The 18,454-nt window shown below is 41.2% G+C and overlaps 1 pseudogene; it reads right to left on the bottom strand.

The window, feature by feature from the left end:
- Window positions 1-14,018: 14,018 nt before the first annotated feature.
- Window positions 14,019-17,979, bottom strand: LOC135554787 (metalloproteinase inhibitor 2-like; annotated as a pseudogene).
- Window positions 17,980-18,454: the final 475 nt, after the last annotated feature.

Genomic DNA, 18,454 nt, shown 5'->3' with positions numbered 1-18,454 from the left:
GCTGCCATATGTTTGGGTTTTTTGATTAACAAAAATACTGAGTGGAGGGGGAGCCAGGCCATTTAGGATCTTGAATACAAGACATGTGTCGGTGTATTGCACAAGATTTTCCCAACTCAGGAGCTCATGCTTTCTGAGGATGTACCAGTGATGATGGCTATTGGGCTTCCTATCAAGCACGTTGAGAGCCTGTTTGTAGACAGACTGAATAGGTTTTAATGTTGTACAGCAAGCTTGGGCCCAACTAGTCAAGCAGTATGTTAAGTGGGTGAGTATCATAGATTTGAAGTACAGTTTTGTTACCTCTGTAGTCAAACAATTTCATATAAATCGGAAATTAGCTAGGTTGAATTTGGTTATCTGAATGACCTTTTTCACATGCTTTTTAAAAGAGAGGTTGGAATCAAGTATGATGCCAAGGTACTTACAATCAGATACCACCTGGAGCTTCTCCCCTGACACAGAGACATCTGGTTCAATAGCATCTGTTGCCCACTTTGTGAAGAACATACAAAGAGTTTTTTTCACATTGAGATGCAAACACGAGTCACTGAGCCACTTTGTAACCTGGACCATTACTGTAGTGAGTGCACTTAAATAGCAAACGGAGGACGCTTTTCCTGTTGTCCATTTTCATGCCAGCCAGGTAGGCTATACTCCTGTTGTAAAGATAAGCAAAGTGCTTAATATTTGCTTGATATTAGGAAAGTTGAGAAATAAATATAGTAGGCCTAGCCTATAGAAACCTGATGGGAACCTCCTCTTTTTAATAGAGGCCATTACATGTTTTCATGTGCAATTGTATATCCTATAGAAATGTTGTGCAACATGAGCTCATGGGCTCTCATGAAGTGTTTGATTAGATTTACGATTACACTTGCATTGATGTCAGAGTGATTAGAGGGACAATATATTGCAGAGTACCAGGCAGTTAGCACGTTTGGTAGTCTACTAATGACCATCAGCTGCATCAGTTCTTGGAGAAGTCTAATTTGACTGCCTTCATGCCGGTTGGCAATGATACAGTACTTGTACCATTGTACTTATTAGCACTCCTGTGCTAATGCAGGGGGCCACACTGCACCACCGTAACTGGCGAGGCCCCATCTTCTCCTGGATCATCTGCAGTGTGACACGTGGATCCAGGTATCTCTCAGCAACCTTCACCGCAGTGGGGATGGTTAGAAGAACTTGGTACGACCCTCTCCAACGGGGGTTCTGACAACTCTTTCTCCTGAAGTCTTTGACCACCACGAGATCACCTGGGATCAAACAGTGCCCAGGTCCACCTTCCAGGTTCGGCAAAGACGCCTTCACCCAGGGGAGAGTGGAGGCTCTGGACCGCAGACCGTCGCTGGAGGCTCTGGACCGCAGACCGTCACAGGCAACTATACCTAGACAAGATCCCACAAAGCACAATGGGGAAATGGCTGCCTAAATATGATCCCCAATCAGAGACAACGATAAACACCTGCCTCTGATTGGGAACCATACCAGGCCAACATTGATCATTAATCACCTAGATAACACACCCAAGTCACTGTCACGTCCCAACCAATATAGAGAATAAACAGCTCTCTATGGTCAGGGCGTGACAGTTGACTTACTGAAATTCAGTAGACGTGTCCCTCAGAGGTTTGCCGGATCAGGTATCTTCCCCCGGGCACCTCTCAGGAAAAGTCTGGTCTGGGCGGGTCCAGGTCGTCTTTGGTCAGACAGGAATCTCCCTCACGCTGTCACACGGAATGCGCCACCAGTGTTCCCTCACAGACCTTCACTGACGCCAAGATCGTGACAAGATTTAGATGAGGTTTAGGGGTTTTAGATGAGGTTTAGGGGTTTTAGATGAGGTTCAGGGTTTTAGATTAAGTTTAGGGTTTTAGATGACGTTTAGTTCTACCTGGTTTATGTTAGAGGCATCCATTAAAGAACAGGCTGTGTTCTATTAGACAGCTAACTCCCAATCCACGATATAGCAGATAATGTAAAGACATAACACATATGTTTTTTATAACACCAGACTAATTGATAATGTAATAAGCTGCACTGGTCAACCAAAACAGCTCCCACAATCTTATTATTATCAATTAATTTCAGCCAATCATCATTCATTTGTTTCAGTGCCATACATGTTGAGTGCCCTTCCCCCTTAAATGTACACAAAGGGCTAATATCAATAACGTGCATGTCAATCTCTCCTGGCTCAAAGTAGAGGAGAGATTGACTGCATCACAACTTGTCTTTGTGAGAGGTATTGACGTGCTGTGAGGACACATGTGCACAGACACACACCCACACACTCTCTCTCACACACACACACACTAAGATTGTAGTATTGTACATTTTATATTGTAAATGTGTAATATTAGAGTAATAACGTAGTAATTTATTGTATGATGTATTGGTTTATTTATGATGTAGGGTGTTTTGTTGTGATGTAATTGTTTTGTTCCTGTTTGGACCCCAGGAAGAAGAGCTGCTAAATACTCTAAATACTAAATACTTTTGCCGAGCGTCAGACACTCCTATTCATTTCAAGTCAAATCAAATGTTATTCGTCACATGAGCTGAATACAACGGGGATCAACTTTACCGTGAAATGCTTGATTACAAGCCCTTCCCAACAAAACAGAGTAAAACAATTATTATGAAAATAGTAACACAAAAGGAATAAAATACACAAGATTGGAGCTATATACAGGGGTACTAGTACCAGATCAATGTGCAGAGGTACGAGGTATTTATGTACATACATGAAGACAGGGTAATGTGACTAGGCATCAGGATAGATAATAATAAGGTATTTGAGGTAGATATGTACATGAAGACAGGGTAATGTGACTAGGCATCAGGATAGATAATAATAAGGTATTTGAGGTAGATATGTACATGAAGGCAGGGTAATGTGACTAGGCATCAGGATAGATAATAATAAGGTATTTGAGGTAGATATGTACATGAAGGCAGGGTAATGTGACAAGGCATCAGGATAGATAATAATAAGGTATTTGAGGTAGATATGTACATGAAGGCAGGGTAATGTGACTAGGCATCAGGATAGATAATAATAAGGTATTTGAGGTAGATATGTACATGAAGGCAGGGTAATGTGACTAGGCATCAGGATAGATAATAATAAGGTATTTGAGGTAGATATGTACATGAAGGCAGGGTAATGTGACTAGGCATCAGGATAGATAATAATAAGGTATTTGAGGTAGATATGTACATGAAGGCAGGGTAATGTGAGTAGGCATCAGGATAGATAATAATAAGGTATTTGAGGTAGATATGTACATGAAGGCAGGGTAATGTGACGAGGCATCAGGATAGATAATAATAATAGTCAAACAAAGAGCAGAGTAGCAGCATATGATGTGTGAAAGTGTGTGTGTGTAGTGTATGTCAACATGTGTGAGTTTTGTGTGAGAGTGTACGTTCAGTGTGCGTATACAGTACGTGCTGTGTATTTATTTGGAGTTGTGTGGGTGTGAATATAGTCACTGTAAGATAGGGTCAATGCATGTAGTCCGAGTCACCAATTAATTTACTATTTAGTCGTCTTATGCCTATTAAGCAGTTTTATGACTTGGGGGTAGAAGCTGTCTCAGAGCCCGTTGGTCCAAGAGCTGATGCAGGGACTTTAAGGCTTACAGGGTTAGAGTTGACCCAAGTGGTTTCTTCTACAGAAAACCACAAAATTGTAAGGAATTCCAGTAAAAAACCTGATCTTTCTGGTTTATACCCATTTTTAGTGAAAGATGGACAATTTATGTCCATTATGGCAGCAAGGCAAGTTGAGCCTGCTCTGTTGTTGTCCCATTAGGCAGGGAACTTTTAACAGAAAACAACCAAACTGCAAAGAATTCCAGGGGCGTCACAAAATACATTTTTTTAAGCCTCCTACACTGGAACTGTAACTTTTAGTCAGGGCGAGCAGAGACACATTTATCCTATTACTCAGGCCGAGATACACTATTTAGCGGTAACTAACCAGCCTAACCACACCAGCTTCGCCCTCATGTGGGTGATAACAAGCTAGCAAGCATGCTAGGTAGTGCTACACATAGTCAGAAAACTAGATTTTTCAGCTTCTTTCCTGTTGTTTAATTAAGAGACCGACAAGTTCTGGCATTTCTGTGTGTAAACAACTATTTTTCCCTTTTTCAGGCAAGTTACCAAAATCATCAGTTAACCAAGAAAGACTGCAGGCTTGGCCAATAGGGATGTCCCTTTCAGACCTTATCAATCTCTGTGTAGGGTAAGACAGTGATTAATCACTTGCAAAACGGTTTTATATGGGCCATAATGAGAACAGAGTTTGTCTAATCAGAACACCTATGAAATGTATTTAAAAAACTAGAAAAGGACATTTACAGAAGTAAATGTGGTATGCTTGCTAGTCTAGAAGTATTTATTGTGAAGTAGTAGTAGTAGTATTGGTAGTGATGGCAGTAGTAATGGTAGTAATATAGTGTTTTATAGGCTACGTGTTCTATATAGTGAGATATTTTGGGGTGGTTGAAACTTTAAACAAGATTACAGGGTTTTCTCTTAATGCAACTCTGTGCAGTCAACGGCAATATGTGGCCCCTTCTGTTTTAGCTATAATTCCAGGAGCCACTTGTGGATTTAACAGCTCTGACACGACACCGCCAAAACAACTGCTATGCGGATGTTGGCTAAAGAGGATCTGATTGAATAGACCCCTAAGTCTCTGAGAGCTTTGCACACCTAGATTGGGCAATATTTGCTCGACAGCAATTTTCAAGGACATTTCAGTCAAAACTGACGTGACCAGTCAGGAACTTTGTAGATTATTGTATTTCTGAAAGGTGCATTCCTCTCCCAGTGTCTGGTGTAAGCAGACTGAAGCAGGTTTTTCTTTGGGATTTTACCTGTGCTTAGCTCCATCCTGTATCTTCTTATCCTGAAAAACTCCCCAGTCTTTGCCAAGGTCGGGGATACACATACCATGATGCAAATCAAATTCAAATCAAATGTATTTATATAGCCCTCCAAGATGCTTGAAAATAAGGAGGCAGTAACTCAGTGATATGTTGTTGGATTTGCCCCCAACTTAATGCTTTGCATTTAAACCAAAAAGTGTATCATTCAAGATGTTTTTTGCAGTATTACTTTAGTGCCTTGTTACATACAAGATGAATATTTTTATTTTCACTGTCATTTAGGTCATTATTGTAGATTCACTACGATGTTGATCCATTCTCGGTTTTCTCCCATCACAGCCATTGAAGTCCGTAGTCATTTTAACATCCCCATTGGCCTTGTGGTGACACCCCTGAGCAGTTTCCTTCCTGTCCTGCAGCTCAGTTCAGAAAGATGACTATCTTTTATGTCTGGGTGGTGTTATACATAATCCACAGCATAATTGTTAACTTTGTTACCCATCTACCAATCACTGCCCTTCTTTATAAGCCTTTCAAAAAGCTCCCTGGTCTTTGAGGAACCTTGCAGATGTATAAGGAACAGAGGAAGGGTAGTCGCTCAAAAATCATGTAAACCACTATTTCAGTCCATGTCATTTATGTGATTAAAGCCAAATGCTTTTCCTTAACCTAATTTAGGCCTAAAGGCAGTTAATACTTTACGACTAGTTTTTGTTCATTTGTCTGTATTTTTGGGGGATCCCTATTTTTTATTCGTTTGTCTGTATTTTTGGGGGGGATCCCTATTTTTGTTAATTTGTCTGTATTTTGGGGGGGGATCCCTATTTTTTTATTCATTTGTCTATATTTTTTTTGGGGGGGATTCCTATTTTTTTATTCATTTGTCTATATTTTTTGGGGGATCCCTATTTTTTTCAAAATCGATTTCAATCCCGCTAAAAAAAAGAAAGAAAAAAATCCAAGGGGTGGTGAATGAATACTCACTGTAAACATTACACTGATCAGGTTGATGTTTGTCATGAGTCTTGTCCTGGAGGCAGACCTGGGCGATTTCCCCTTAGGCCAGCTGCACAGTCAAAATTATAACAATTCATTAAGGAAATTTGCTTTTTTATCTTAATTTAAGGTTAGCAGTGTGGTGATTTTATGCCTGTGCCCATCTGCAATGTGGACTCCAGTACAAGATTAAAGAGAAACGCTAACCTGCACTGTGAACCAAATCAACCAGGTTTACCATCTACGTTGCAGAGAAACTGAATATTTTTGTCCATAGTAAGATAAGCAGAGAAGCCATTCAATTGAATAAAACAGTTATAGTGAATTCAACCCAGTGATGTCAGTCAGTGTGGCACTTGTACCACTCCTGTGCTAATCAAATAATAATCCAACTGGCTGAATATGGCAATTGTATAACAACCAGTTTGCAAGACATCCTCAGTTTCCTAATTCTATTAGCACAGGAACATACCATTGTGCATAAGAATGAACAGAATATTCATCCACTGAAGAATATACACCAAGAATAATGTTCTGGCTTATAAAGCAAGGAAGTAAGAATCAAAGTGGTTTAATTTGGTCAATGTCATTACATAGCTAAAGCCCTGGTTTAGACCCAAACTACTAAAGGGCCACAATCAGTAGACAAATGTTGAACGTAGCTGATAGAAATGCCATTCGAGCCGACATGATTCCTGTCTTCCTGTCAGAGAAGACAGTTTGTTATTCATCTGAACTTTCTACATTGTGCTCTGTTGAACAAACCCCAGGATTTAGGATGGCATTTTTCAGGAACTGTTCTATTTCGAAACAACCACATGGGCCAACAACACAGAACCATTCTGGGTTTCAATAACACCTTTTGTTTGTTTAAAAGACGTGTAACAAATGAACGGCAGAAGAAATTAACACTTGGAGCACTATAATTAACACTTGGAGCACTATAATTAACACTTGGAGCACTATAATTAACACTTGGAGCACTATAATTAACACTTGGAGCACTATAATTAACACTTGGAGCACTATAATTAACACTTGGAGCACTATAATTAACACTTGGAGCACTATAATTAACTTGTAGTTTATTTTATTGCATTATTAGAAGTGACCAGTAAGCACTTTTATTTAATATAAATCATAATATTTTTTTAAATTAAGGCATCTTTAAATAACAAAGCAAATGGCCTGTAAAGTATAAGGTGTACAGTATATTGGTGGACAGTAATGACTAATTCCCATCACACACACACACCTTGCAATTGCAGCCTCTTTGGTAACGGCAAGTCAAGCTCTTCTTTTGTGCGACACTCAAGTCCTCCCAGGGTTTATTATAGCCACACAGTGTTACATACATCCTTCCAGTCGCATCCTTCCAGTCGCATCCTTCCAGTTTGTTGCTTTCAGGGGGAATAAATCTCCTGGGGTAACTTTACAGCAGAAGAAAAAAAATGTTCTCACCACTCTGGGACCTGTGGTGCCACCTCTTTGTCCAATCAGATTCACAGAAATTACAGGTTGTGCAGAGTGCGCTCTGATTTATATAGACATGTGCCATCATCTTCCCACTGGTATTATTTTAGCAAACAGTAAAATAACTCACTCCCAATAGACAAGCAAAAAGTCTTCAGAGAAATATTGTAGCAGCCTACACCTAAACATTAGTGATCTGACCTGGAGTATCAGTCTGATCAACTGTTGGCCTCTATACGCCCTGACCCATCTGGCCAGAAGAAACAAAGTGGTAACATTATGTATTTATGGCCTAAGACAATTTATTTGTGTTTGGAGAAAATATAACTTTTGGTAAAAACTTTGTTTGGAGGACAAAGAATGCTGAGTTGCATCCAAAGAACACCATACCTACTGTGAAGCATGGGGGTGGAAACATCATGCTTTGGGGCTGTTTTTCTGCAAAGGGACCAGGACAACTGATCCGTGTAAAGGAAAGAATGAATGGGGCCATGTGTCGTGAGATTTTGAGTGAAAACCTCCTTCCATCAGCAAGGGCATTGAAGATGAAACGTGGCTGAGTCTTTCAGCATGACAATGATCCCAAACACACCGCCCGGGCAACGAAGGAGTGGCTTCGTAAGAAGCATTTCAAGGTCCTGGAGTGGCCTAGCCAGTCTCCAGATCTCAACCACATAGAAAATCTTTGGAGGGAGTTGAAAGCCCCAAAACATCACTGCTCTAGAGGAGATCTGCATGGAGGAATGGGCCAAAATACCAGCAACAGTGTGTGAAAACCTTGTGAAGACTTACAGAAAACGTTTGACCTCTGTCATTGCCAACAAAGGGTATATAACAATGTATTGAGATAAACTTTTGTTATTGACCAAATATTCTTTTTCCACCATAATTTGCAAATACATTTTTTTTAAGTGGGAGAACTTGCACAATTGGTGGCTGACTAAATACTTTTTTGACCCACTGTATGTCTTCCAATAGGAATATACAGTATATTATTCACACACCTACTGCAGATTTGAAATATTTCCCTGAATTCCCTACCACCCCACTCAATGTGTCACTACTGAAACATAGTGAAAAAGTTGCAATAAAGGAAGAACCAACTACAGTAGAGTTAATTTTAATTAACCTTCTATTACAGATGAACATATAAAATATATTTACATACCAAATTAAAAACATGATTTTTAACCTGATTTTCAAAACCTTTACATTTCATTTAGAGAAGTGTAATCTCTATTGTGTGTTAATTTGCATTTCGCTGTGAAGTGTCAATCATAGAGATAAATGGAGGACTCTAGATGGATATAACTCATTTTGGGAAAGACATTGCCATCGAGGGCTTCCCCCATTTAAAAGTGGTCAACTGGGTGGGGATTCCTATGGGTTGGGAGTAATCAGCCTATGATCAGAAAGTATTGTCTTCTTCAAATTGGGTTGCCTATGGTGTGTAAACCAAAGACTAAGATAATATCCAGGAGCGAAGACCAAGATTTATACCACGACATTTGACCTAGACCCAATAAGTTGAGACCATGACAAGTTAAAGAATGAATTGATGTGGTCTCAAGACCAAGACCACTCGATCAACAGTCCATGGGCCCTTTCTTCAATTGTAAGAAACTCAAGTATATTAGAGTAGAGTAGAGTACAGCAGAGTAGAGTAGGGTACAGTACAGTACAGTACAGTACAGCAGAGTAGAGTAGGGTACAGTACAGTACAGTACAGCAGTGTAGAGTAGGGTACAGTACAGTAGAGTACAGTAGAGTAGAGTACAGTACAGTACAGAACAGCAGAGTGGAGTACAGTACAGCAGAGTAGGGTACAGCAGAGTAGAGTAGAGTACAGCAGAGTAGAGTAGGGTACAGTACAGTACAGTACAGCACAGCAGAGTAGAGTAAAGTACAGTACAGCAGAGTAGAGTAGAGTAGGGTACAGTACAGTACAGTAGAGTATAGTACAGTACAGAACAGCAGAGTGGAGTACAGTACAGTACAGCAGAGTAGGGTACAGCATAGTAGTGTAGAGTACAGCAGAGTAGAGTACAGCAGAGTAGGGTACAGCAGAGTAGAGTAGGGTACAGTACAGGACAGGACAGCACAGCAGAGTAGAGTAAAGTACAGTACAGTACAGCAGAGTAGAGTAGGGTACAGTACAGTACAGTAGAGTACAGTACAGTACAGCAGAGTAGGGTACAGCAGAGTAGAGTAGGGTACAGTACAGCAGAGTAAAGTACAGTACAGTACAGCAGAGTAGATTAGGGTACAGTAGAGTAGAGTACAGTACAGCACAGCAGAGTACAGTACAGTACAGTACAGCAGAGTAGGGTACAGCAGAGTAGAGTAGAGTACAGCACAGCAGAGTAGGGTACATTACAGCAGAGTAAAGTAGAGTACAGTAGAGCACAGCAGAGTAGAGTAGAGCAGAGTAGAGTAGGGTACAGTGCAGCAGAGTAGAGTACAGTAGAGCACAGCAGAGTAGAGTACAGCAGAGTAGAGTAGGGTACAGTACAGCAGAGTAGAGTACAGTACAGCAGAGTAGAGTAGAGTACAGTAGAGTACAGCACAGCAGAGTAGAGTATAGCAGAGTAGAGTAGGGGACAGTACAGCAGAGTAGAGTACAGTAGAGCAGAGTAGAGTAGGGTACAGTACAGCAGAGTAGAGTACAGTACAGCAGAGTAGAGTAGAGTACAGTAGAGTACAGCACAGCACAGCAGAATAGAGTATAGCAGAGTAGAGTAGGGTACAGCAGAGTAGAGTAGGGTACAGTACAGCAGAGTAGAGTACAGTAGAGCAGAGTAGAGTAGGGTACAGTACAGTACAATAGGATTCAGTAGAATAGAGCAGGCTCCAGTAGAGTAGGGTACAGCAGTGTAGAGTACAGTAGGGTACCGTACAGTACAGTAGAATAGGGTTCAGTACAGTAGAGTAGGCTACAGTAGAGTAGGGTACAGCAGTGTAGGGTACGGTACAGTAGAGCAGGGGTTTATTCCCCAGGGTCTGCCTTTTCACATACAGTACAGTACAGCACAGCAGAGTACAGCAGAGTAGAGTAGAGTACAGCAGAGTAGAGTAGGGTACAGTACAGCACAGCAGAGTAGGGTACATTACAGCAGAGTACAGTAGAGCACAGCAGAGTAGAGTAGAGCAGAGTAGAGTAGGGTACAGTGCAGCAGAGTAAAGTAGAGTACAGTAGAGCACAGCAGAGTAGAGTACAGCAGAGTAGAGTAGGGTACAGTACAGCAGAGTACAGTAGAGCAGAGTAGAGTACAGCAGAGTAGAGTAGGGTACAGTACAGCAGAGTAGAGTAGGATACAGTACAGTACAGCAGAGTAGAGTAGGGTACAGTAGAGTAGAGTAGAGTACAGTACAGCAGAGTAGAGTAGGGTACAGTACAGTACAGCAGAGTAGAGTAGGGTACAGTACAGTACAGTAGAGTAGAGTAGGATACAGCAGAGTAGGATACAGCAGAGTGGGATACAGCAGAGTAGAGTAGGGTACAGTACAGCAGAGTATAGTAGGGTACAGTACAGCAGGGTAGAGTACAGTAGAGCAGAGTAGAGTGGGGTACAGTACAGTTGGGTATGGTACAGTAGAGTACAGTAGAGTAGGGTACAGCAGTGTAGAGTACAGTACAGCAATGTAGAGTACAGTAGGGTACAGTACAGTACAATAGGGTTCAGTACAGCAGTGTAGAGTACAGTAGGGTACCGTACAGTACAGTAGAATAGGGTTCAGTACAGTAGAGTAGGCTACAGTAGGGTAGTGTACAGTACAGTAGAGTAGGCTACAGTAGAGTAGGCTACAGTAGAGTAGGGTACAGTTGAGTAGGGTACAGTAATGTACAGTACAGTAGAATAGGGTTCAGTACAGTAGAGTAGGCTACAGTAGAGTAGTGTACAGTACAGTAGAGTAGGCTACAGTAGAGTAGGGTACAGTAGAGTAGGGTACAGTTGAGTAGGGTACAGTACAGTAGAGCAGGGGTTTATTCCCCAGGGTCTGCCTTTTCACATAATGAGATAGCCTATATTAATTACAACACCAGCATGATTTTGTTCAATTTGAGGGACCTTGGAAAATGTTGTTTTGAAGCTTATTTCCTGCATTTCGACATAGTTTAACAAGACTCCTAACATATTTTAGATAGGCTATTTAATAATGATGGATATGGGAAAATAAATCCTCGACCCGATTTCCCCAACTATGTTTTACGGTCATTTATTTGAATCATACATACTGTATTTTATTAGGCAAAGTGAACATATCAATTGATAGAAACATAGTCACACATTGTAGAAGATTGATGCCGTGTTCACATGCTAGTCAGAACTAGGAAACTGACATTTTTGACTTGCTATCTGGTCGTAGTTAATCACGTGCCGCATTCAACGAATTAGCAAGTTGGATATTTCAGATTTTGCTAGTTCTGACTGAATGTTGAAGTGGCATACTTCACAAGCAACATCCAATTTCTTTGATTCTTCGACTTCAGGTCGTAGCTCAGCTTCTGAATGTCAGAGACAAACCAAAGATATTCCCATGTGCATCAGAGTTGCAGTAAGCAAAAGTACAGTACACTAAAGTAGAGCACAGTACAGTATTCCAGTACTGTATGGCACGTTATAGATTTCTATGTTTTGGCCAAATACATTTCAATGTTTGGGCTCTTGGAGGGTTGGAATCCTCCCTGCTGTCTATGCATCTCAATACTCTCCACTGGGTATGGTAGTGGGTGCCAGGCGCACCGGTTTGTGTCAAGAACTGCAAAGCTCCTGGGTTTTTAATGCTCAACAGTTTCCTGTGTACATCAAGAATGGTCCACCACCCAAGACACCCAGCCAACCTGACACAACTGTGGGAAGCATTGGAGTAGACATGGGCCAGCATTCCTGTGGAACGCTTTTGACGCCCAGTAGAGTCCATGTCCACATGAATTTAGGCTGTTCTGAGGGCAAAAAAGGGGGGTGGAAATCAAAATGAGGAAGGTGTTCCTAATGTTGGGTATACTCAGCATATATATGTCACGATTCTCGTCTGTAGAAGGAGAGGCGGACCAAAATGCAGCGTGGTTGTTATTCATTGTACTTTAATAAAGAAACTATACACGAGTAAACTAACATAACAACAAACGTGCAAAAACCTAAACAGTCCTATCTGGTGCAAGAGACAGAGACAGGGACCATCACCCACAAACACACAGTGAAACCCAGGCTACCTAAATATGGTTCCCAATCAGAGACAATGACTAACACCTGCCTCCGATTGAGAACCATATCAGGCCAGACAGAAATAGACAAACAAGACATCCAACATAGAATGCCCACTCAGATCACACCCTGACCAACCAAAACATAGAAACATACAAAGTAAACTATGGTCAGGGTGTGACAATATATCTACTATCTTTATGGTGTCAATTGTTGCAGTTGTGAGAGTTTCGGTTTGGACAATTTTGACTTAGCCAGCTATATGTTATCTTTCAATTGGACAGATGTACAGTACCAGTCAAAAGTTGACTTACTAATTCCAGGGTTTCTTAATTTTTACTATTTTCTACATTGTAGAATATTTAAGACAAACTATGAAATAGCAAATATGGAATCATGTAACCCACAAAAAAAGCATTATACAAAAATATTTGAGATTCTTCAAAGTAGCCACCCTTTGCCTTGATGACAGCTTTGCATTCTCTCAACCAGCTTCATGATATATTTCAATTAACAGGTGTGCTTTATATTAATTTGTGGAATGTCTCAATGTGACAAGGTAGGGGTGGTATACAGAAAAAATATATTTGGTAAATGAGCAAGAACAGCTCAAATAAGAGAAATGATAGTCCATTACTTTTAGACATGGGCAGTCAATCCGGAACAGTATTTTTATTTCACCAATAGTCTAAACCAGTTTCCTATTAGAAATGTTAAATATACAATTGAGTATTTGCATATTACCAATTGGTGCTGAAAAGGAGGTGAATATGCATGCATTGGGGGCTCCCGGGGGGCGCAGCGGTCTAAAGGTACTACATCTGTTTTAGAGGCGTCACTACAGACCCCGGTTTGATGGCCCAGCATTGTCCAAGTTACGCCGTCATTGCAATTACGTATTTGTTCTTACTGGCGCACCTAGTTAAATACATTACATAGCTTACAAAAATATTCTGAATGGATATCCATGGTCTACCCACTCAGCACAGATGTCTAGATATCAAATAAAGGATTGAACTACTCAAATCCAAAATTAGTTTCACTTTGATGCAAGTGTTGAATACATTGCCCAGTGGGTAGTGAGTCCGAGAAAATATTGAAAAACTTAAGAACAAACTTAGTGACAACTTAAGAATCAAGGTTCTGAAACTCAATCTTTGTCAGCAAGTGTGAGTGTTCTCAGCAATTTCATTAAAATGCATTCAACGTGCAGGAGGGAACCACACCTGCATTTTTATCAAGGAAGACCATGTAAAAAACATTTATTCTACAATATTGTGTCCAGCTGAACACGACCCAGGCTTTAGGATGGTATTTCAGGAACAATGTTCTAGTCAGAAACAGACATCACACTTTTGAGTTTCAATAACACCTTTGGTTCCAGCTTAAACTGATGAATGACAAATTAATACTTGGAGCACTATATTTGAGGAGTAGTATATTTTTATTGCACAAGTAACCAGCTTTTAAATTGCAGGCATATTTAGCCACTGAGCAGTGAGTGGAAGGCCTGTAGAGTTATGGAGTAGTCAATATCCAGGAACTACTTCTTGGATGGATCCATCTCCCTGGACCAGAAACAGGACCCATCAAAACTCATGAGACAGGCAGAGTACTTGGCCTGGGGTCCGCTTTGGCCATCATGCAACAACCAGTCTGTCCAAAGGCACTCATCTGGGGCGCTGACGGGACAGGGAGGGAAGAGCAGCGGATGATCTGTAGCTCAGAGCAGGAGAGAGAAAGACCCAGATCACCAACTGATCATTACCCCAATACTAAAGCTCTTGTGTTTAGCCAATGTGACAAAGTAAAAATTGAACAAGTGGTGTAAAGTAATTTTACTATAATTCCTGTCACACACCGTGCAAGCACAGCCGGTTCGGTAGCGTTGAGTCAAGCTCTTCTTTTGTGTGCCATTCAAGTCGTCCCAGTACCGAATAAAGTTACACATGCCTATACGCATCCTGCCATCGGTACTTAGGCTGCCTGAAGACAGAAGACAGTGAGTCAACAACCTGTGGGGTAAAAGTTAACCCCCAGATGCTGATATTTGATAAGTTCCCCTTCTTTCCCCACAAATGGTTAAGATTAGAATTGGGGGAGGGTGAAACAGATCCTAGATCTGTCCCTGGGGGTAACTTTACCCTGGAGCAGGAAGACATATTGATGCAGCCTGGAACACTAGAATTTAGCATAATAAATAAGTGATGCATTAGTTGTAAACATTTCTAAGCATTAAACATTTAAATTCTTAACATTAGGTATTATAAAGTGTAACAGGAAGAGCCAGGCTGTATCACATCCGGCCGTGATTAGGAGTCCCATAGGGCGGCACACAAGGGGCCCAGCGTCGTCAGGGTTTGGTCGTCATTGCAAACAAGAATTTGTTTTGAATTGACTTGCCTAGTTAAATAAACTTTAAATTAAAAAAGTATTTTTTCTGAAGCACTTGACTTGTACAAGATGAAGTCAATAGTTCAGAATAGGCCATGATGCTGCAAGCATAGGTTGAGCAGGTTAACCAGCGATAACAATGAACTTGGGTAACAGTGAGAACCACACCTGTGAAGAGATACTCCTTGTTGATTTCCAGGGTCACACCACACGAGGCTGAGGAGGATGAAGTGAAGATGGCGTGGATAACCGGTCAGGACCTTTGAACATCTAGCCAATCACAAGGAGAGAACAAAGGATCTGTCAAACATCTAAATATACACTTTAACCTAACTGACTACAGCTCTCAGGCACTAAGTGTTTCCTAATTCCCTCCCTATACCCCATCCGGATGTTTGCAGATCAAAAAATATTGCTTCATCTAACCTTCATTTTTATCAGGGTGTCACACAGAGACCAAGGTAAGCAGAAAAGTCCAAAACAATTCTGAGTCGCCCTAAAGGCAACTACAAGTCACATTTAGAACATTTAAGATCGTTCCGAGCCCAATGAAATATCCAGAGTGAAACATCCCTGATCTGAGAGACTAACTATAATGTCTAAAGGTCAGTAATAATGTTAGGTACAGTGAGAGTTAGTAAAAGTGCTTTATAAAAGAACATCTGGCAATTGATCAACTAAAGTAACAAAGAGCCATCCAACTTCCTGGTAGAGAATGCAGGGATGAGTACCAAACCCCCCCATCACCAGTAATAAAGTGCAGTGCATGATGTCACCATAGTCTAGGACTGGTAGGAACAGCAACTGAATAATGTGCTTTCCAGCAAGAGGCATTTCTACTGAAGCTCCATTTCATATGGTGGAAGTTCCACAACGACACTCCTTATACCTATCCAGATCTGTAGACATTGAAGGGCTGGAGCCAAGGGGAAGAGAGAACTGGGACCATCTGTCAGACTGGTGTTCAGGGGGCTTCAATGTGTCAGTGCAGGAAGGAACAACCACTTAATAAAAAGGCTGATCATACCTTGATCTGTTGGATGTCATACTTGGTGTTACCAGACACAACTTCCACACCAACCACCTTTGCCCTGATCACTGGAAGAGAGAAACGTGGTTTAACTGACAAGCCCCATTTTCCTTTCAATGGTCAGTTAGACACTGATGATTTAAGGGTGTTATGAGATCTAAGACAACAGAACACGTCACAGACAAGATATTACAGTCTTAAAAATGTTGTGCATAAGTTCACCCTGTTTGGGCTCAACAGACAAGTCCATTATCCCTCCAGGTCCTAGATTCCTAGCTCTAGTCGTCTGCCTTTAATTCAACACGCCCTAGTTTAACTAAACCCCGCCTGGTCTGCAGATGTTCAGGTGCCAACCAGGTGCTGGTAGGAAGACTGAGGCACAGACCTTATGACACCAGCTCCTCCTCCACCCACCTGTCTGGGTAGAAGGTGCTGACAGCGACAACCTCTTCACTTCAGTCTGATTCAGAAGATATTCAAACGATTCATCCTTGCCAAACAGATCAACTACTCCTGTAAGGTTAAGTTCCCTCTATTCCACAGCTGTCTATCATTAGGACCAGTAAACCACAGATGTACGTGTTGCTTTATCACTGGAATTACAGTGTGTTCTGCAGACATCCTGATCTAATGAAACGACAGTAGAACAGGTTTTTACTAACAGCTGTACCAGTTAAGGGACGTGACACTACAAAAGCCACATTGGGCAGATGTTTCCGACCTCAAGATGTGCAGAGAAATATGTGTGCCCTTAATTCAAGTACAATTCAGGTTGAAAACATTCCTTTTAAGGAGCACATGAAAGAAATGAACTGTCCAAGGTAAGTGATATACAGTGGCCAAATCTTTAATTTAATCATCCCATTGCATGAACTGCAAACTTGTGTATTCAAGGTTTAAAGCCACCTAAAAAGTTCACATAAATGCCAGACTTGATTTGCACAAATGAAAAATATATATTATTCCACATAACAATACACATTGCTGCAGGACTATGTTCCTGGTGTGAAACTGGCTCAAATTAAGTCACGGCATCTGTAGCCTACCACTAGTCGATATAAATAAGTCTACACTACAACTGAGTGCCTTGGGTTAAATGTAGAAAGAGTATTAACTTGTTTGGTGTATATAATTTAGCATTCAACTGTAGGCATAATGTGTAGGCCTAGAGGCAAATATAACACTTGGTGTAGCAGGAGTCTCAGGCAGTGCTACAGCCAGGGCTCTCAAACCCTGTTCCTGGAGAGCTACCCTCCTGCAGGTTTTCAATCCAAACCCAGTTGTAACAAACCTGATTCAGTTCATCAACTGGCTAATTATTAGAATCAGGTGTGCAAATTAGGGTGGGATCACAAACCTACAGGATGGCAGCTCTCCAGGAAGAGGGTTGGAGAGCCTCGTCTGTAGCCAATCTTACTGTTGCCTACTTATGTAAATACAATGATCATGTTCATGTCATGGTAATTATTATAACCACAGAATCTTTAAAACGTTTGCATGTTGCGCATTGATAGTGTAGTAGCCCAGTGTTCGCCAACTCCAGTCTTCGAGTATACCAAACAGAACTGTGTTATATCCCCAGACAAAAACACTTGATTCAACTCATTGAGGGCCTGATGATTGTTGAATCATGTGCTATTGTCCAGGGCTACAATGAAATTGTACCGTTTGAGTAACTCTAGGACCGGAGTTGAGAACCTGAGATGTCAGAAATATTGCCAAAATGTCCTTACCAACGTCTGCGTTGCAAAAAGCCTGTTGAAGATGCACAGGAGCGCATTTGCAAGCTTCTGCAATGTCCTCGATCCGCCAAAGGAACAAAACAACCAGAGTGATGAAACAACTGCTTACAGACACAGTCATTTTGGAAAATATATCTATAGCGTAAAATAAAATGTTTCCTCCAGGAGCTATAGAACAGTTGTATTGTAAACTACACTAGAACATGCAAAGATGTTCCCAGACAGACTAACACCTAGAACTCTGTTTTCAATCAATGTAATCAGCCCGTTTTATTGCAGGCTGTGAGCTCCTCCCACAGTCAGAACCAAGCCAGTGGTAGGCTGAGAATTCTATTAATCCAGAACCATAGCAACTCCATAGGAAACAAATGCCCTCCTTAATTAAAAGGGACAACCTCAGACCAGGCTCAATTTGCCCGGTTGCCATAAAATATCTGTCTTTCGCCTAAACAATGGTGATGAACCAGAAATATCCATTTTAGGATATGCCTGTTTGAATTCCTTTTCTTAAACACCTGGGGCAACTTTAAAGCAGGCTCAACTTGCTTTACTGCTCAGTTCAGTTCACTTGCCGTTAGGCCCCTCAAACTCAACTCTGGACCTCGACGTGAATCCAGCGCCACTGCATTTTTTAATTGTTCCCCTTTAATCAGGGACTGGTTTTGACCAGGGACACCAGGTGGGTGTAATCAGGAAGAACAG

This window comes from Oncorhynchus masou, chromosome 14 (assembly GCF_036934945.1).
Source record: "Oncorhynchus masou masou isolate Uvic2021 chromosome 14, UVic_Omas_1.1, whole genome shotgun sequence".
NCBI classification, from domain to species: Eukaryota; Metazoa; Chordata; class Actinopteri; order Salmoniformes; family Salmonidae; genus Oncorhynchus; species Oncorhynchus masou.
This window is presented reverse-complemented; position numbering and strand designations above follow the sequence as displayed.